Source organism: Neomonachus schauinslandi, unplaced genomic scaffold (genome assembly GCF_002201575.2).
Source record: "Neomonachus schauinslandi unplaced genomic scaffold, ASM220157v2 HiC_scaffold_823, whole genome shotgun sequence".
Lineage (NCBI taxonomy): Eukaryota > Metazoa > Chordata > Mammalia > Carnivora > Phocidae > Neomonachus > Neomonachus schauinslandi.
The window spans coordinates 9,686-13,908 of NW_025409513.1; the positions used below are offsets into that span (position 1 = coordinate 9,686).

General features: G+C 49.1%; 2 non-coding genes across 2 annotated transcripts; one reads left to right on the forward strand and one right to left on the reverse strand.

Annotated features, from left to right (window-relative positions):
- Nucleotides 1–303: 303 nt before the first annotated feature.
- TRNAH-GUG lies at nucleotides 304–375 on the reverse strand. The gene has a single exon. It is a non-coding gene; the product is annotated as a tRNA-His (tRNA).
- Nucleotides 376–939: 564 nt separating this feature from the next.
- On the forward strand, nucleotides 940–1,013 carry TRNAN-GUU. Its single transcript has one exon. It is a non-coding gene; the product is annotated as a tRNA-Asn (tRNA).
- Nucleotides 1,014–4,223: the final 3,210 nt, after the last annotated feature.

A 4,223-nucleotide genomic window follows, 5' to 3' on the forward strand; every position in this document is an offset into this window, starting at 1 on the left:
CAGCAACGCCGGCCCACGAGGCTCCTCGCTGGACAGCTGGGGACTCAAGGACTTGTCCTGGTTGGGAGCCGCGCTGAAGAGAAGCCATTTTCGTTCAGGTGACTTGCGCTCAGAGTCAGAGCGGAGGAGGTCCCCGGGTTAAGGCCGAGTGGAGTTTTCCTTTCTTTCGGGTGAACGAAGACGACCTCCCGGCGCCCAGCGGCCAGCGGAAAGCAGGGCTCTGTGGCCCCCAGGTAAGGGGCGCAGCCGCGGCGGGCTTAAACCCGAAGCAAAAGGGGAGGGGCAGCGAGCGCCCGGGAGCACTGCCGTGACTCGGATTCGAACCGAGGTTGCTGCGGCCACAACGCAGAGTACTAACCACTATACGATCACGGCGCGCCACCCTCCCGGCGGCAAGCCTGGCCGTCGCTCTAGGACTCTTGACGCAATGTCGTTCCAGTTACTGCGCTGTTTTCTTTTCGGACAAACCGCAGGTACGGGCGCTGTGCTCTCTTCCCCGCCGGCTCTTCGGATTTTCCTTCCCTTCCTCTCAACTCTCCTACGCGATAAGGACAAAACAACCACAAAAACCATTCTCCGGTCCCCCAGTCCGGCCGGCGCCTCTGCACGGCCGTCCTGGGAAGTCTCCTTGTCCCGTCCACGCCTCCCCCGCTTTCCCTTGCCGCCTCTTGGCGTTTGCCCCCTTTTGACCGCCCGCACCTCCCCCGCTCTCCAGCTTCCCCCACACGGACGGCGGCCGAGTGGAGCGAGCGGAGCGCCAGCGGCGCCGAAGGGCGGGTGCCGGCGGACCAAACGCGAAGAACGGTCCCGGGAAGCCACCGGCCTTCAGCTCCCCTCGGGCCCCAGTCGCCTCAGACAGGAGGCGGGTGGCTCCCCCTGGCGTTGAGCGCGTGCTTGCTCTCTACTGGGGTGTGGGCGGGGGCCGGGGGCTCCCCGAAGGTCTCTGTGGCGCAATCGGTTAGCGCGTTCGGCTGTTAACCGAAAGGTTGGTGGTTCGAGCCCACCCAGGGACGAGGTGGTTCTTTTTAGAAGGGACAAGACAGAGTGTCGTTTGGCACGTGCACAACAGGAGGACCGAAGCCAAGATCAGAAGGCCACCAGGGCTTCTGGAGGGGGAGAGCTCTGGAGGAAAGCAGGTCGCCGGGAATCCGGAAGTCCTCGAATGCCTTTTAACAGTGCAGTTTCTGCCACCGTGCGTTTGTGCCAGTATTTATTTAACCCTTTCCTTATACTCTTTACATTCGGTTGATTCTAGAGTTCTATGGTTACAAATACTGCTGTCGTCATCGTTCTCGTACTTGACTAGTATTTCTACAGGATAGAGTCCTGGAAGAGCAATTGCTCTAACACAGTGTTCCCATGGTTTTTATATGATCCGCTTCTGTCCCTTGTTGGCTTATTAGCTATAACTCTTTCTTTTGTTATTTCAGCCACTGCTTTAGGCTTCATAGCCGCATACACCTGTAACTTACCAGCCTCCCTCCAAGGGATCTCCTACCTCTTCACGTTTCTCCCCTGCCCGCCTTTATGCTGTAGCTCTCGTGCGTTTTACTTTACTTTGCGTGTTAGAAACCCCCAAACCCATCCTTATTACTTTGGTTTCATCTGCCTCGTGTTTTTAAAGAGATTGAAATAATAAGAAAAAAATCTCATCTATCTTCCCATGCGGTTACCATTCTGTTGTCCTTCATCCCTTTGGCTACACGCAGATTCCCATCTGGTATGGTTGTCCTTCTTCCCGGAGGACTCCTTTAACGTTTCTTGTAGTGTGGGTCTGCTGGTGATGTAGTCTTTCAACATTTCGATGTCTGTCAATGTCACTCACCTTCATTTTTGAAAAAAGCCTCTTTTGGAGGGGACATCCTCCTTGACTTTGAGGTTGCTCCAGTGCCTTCTCACACTCCTTCCCACCAGAAAACTGTAGGTACCATGCCTTTTTCCTCTGGCCGCTTTGAAGATTTTGTTTTCTTTTTCCATGGATTTGAGCAATATAATTAGGATGTGACTAGATACGGTTTTCTTCATGTGTCTCGTGCTCATTCGTTGTGTTCATTTGGCTCCTTGGATTGGTGGGTTTATAATTTTTATTATGATTGGAAATTCTTCTGTCGTTGTTTCCTCAAAAATTGCTTCTTTCCCCCCAGTCTTTTCAGGGACTCCAATCATTCCTGTTTTTTCTTTTTTCCCCAATCGCTCATATCTTTTAAAGTTGCCCTATCATTCACTGATAGCCCTTTCCTTGCTGGAGCAGACATCGCATGTGTTTTTTACACTCACCGATATCTCCTAAAGGTTCACTCCTCTTAACCTGTTCCAGCAGCCACTCTAGCTAATGCCTAAAAATGGGCAGCAGCACTATATTAAAGGTGTTTTATGATTTCTCTCCTAATTAGAAATGCTCTAGGCTAAGATGATAGATACATTAATTAACTCAATTTAGTATCATTGGGAGAACTTAAAGATCACAATAGATCTTAAAATTGCAAATGCCCCTGACACATAATGGAGAAATGCATGCTGGGATCATATATGATACCTAAAAAGGTTTACCCCCCAGAATTGTAAGAATAATTGAGTCACTATGATTTCCAGAATTGTAAGACTTAATCTCCATTAAAAATATCATATGATGTATTTATCTTACTGAAACACATAATTTCATATTGTATAAACTCTTAAATAGTATTGGATTAAACTGTGTTTGTTGGACCAGTAAAACCAGTATAGGAGATTTAGGCAGCTAAGGGTCACTGGGATTTTGAAGAGAAAATGAACCCAAGACTTGTATAAACTGGAATACTATCTACCAATATTTTCTACAGTATTCGAAAATCTAGAAGACAACATAAAGCAGTTTTTAGATCAAAATTATTAAACCAGTCTGATGCACACAAGGAGTCCTCTTTAGAAATACGACATGATATAAACATCTTCTATGCCATTATATATAAATTATTTAAATCCTTTAAAGTGTTTTAAAAGTACTCAAGACTCCACTTGATTTTTTTTTTTTTTCTTGTACCTGGCACCGACACCACTAACCGATCTACAGCTAAACTGTTTTTGTTTTTTGTTTTTGTTCTTTTCCCTGAGTTACAGATTCAGCAAGAAAGGAAGTGGGATGGGTGCCTGGCTGCCTCAGTTGGTAGAGCATGCATCTCTTGATCTCTGGATTGTGAGTTCCAGCTGACACACCTTGGGTGTAGTGATTACTTAAAAATAACATGAAAAGAAAGTAAGAAAGAAAAAAAGGAGAGAGATAAAGAAAGAGGGGAAGGAAGGCAGGAAGGGAAGGAGGGAGGGAGGAAGGAAGGGAGGAAGGAAAAAGGAAAAAAGAAAAGAAGGAAGAAGGGAGAAAACCCCATCAATGGCATCAATAGCATCCTTGGACCCCCACTGGGGTCCTGGAAATAGAAGGTCAGGCACTTCCTCACTTTGGGGAGAGGGACAACTGAATACAAACTTCAAATTGCCTGTGTCGGCTTGGACTCAGACTGGAGCCAGGACCAGCTCAAGGCCAGGACAAGGTAAGACTAAGCACCATCATCACAGGACAGCCACCTACCTGACAGCATCAACACAGACAACTCTGGAAAGCTCTTGAAAACTTCCCCCTTCCCGTTGAAGAATTTTCCACCTGCTGCCCTCATCCTCCCACCACAGGAAAGGATTCTTCACTTTTTGCTGGGCCAGGACCCTCTAAGATCCCTGCAGGGCACAGAGAGTCAGGAGGGCAGGAGCTAAGGGGGCAGCTGCACCTCCCTGAAGGGTCTCTCCTGGGGTGGGGGGTTCTAGAGCTCAGGCTGACCCTGGACCCACTGCCTACCAAAGCCACCAGAAGGAGTCCAGAGGGCAGGTGGTGCTGGGGGCATGACAACCTCAACGTGTTCCTACAAGCACAGGGCACACCTGGCCTGCACCATCTGGGAGAGGCAAGTAACACTCGGCCTGCCTGAAGCTTCTCTAACAGCCTGAAGGCAACAGGTGTCTGGTTCCTGAAGGGACAAGAGGGGCCTCCTCCAGAGGACAATGTCCTCCCCTGGCCTTGGAGGAAAGGTCCTGCAGAGGCTGGTTTTGACCGACATCGCCCAAGGAAAGGAGCAACAGTGGCCCAGCCAGTTACCTTGAGATGTCTGCAGGGTACTTTCAAACATTTATATGGAGAGAGAGAAAGTAAATGTGGGCAAATGCTAACTGGTGCACTTAGCTGAGGGATACAGGAC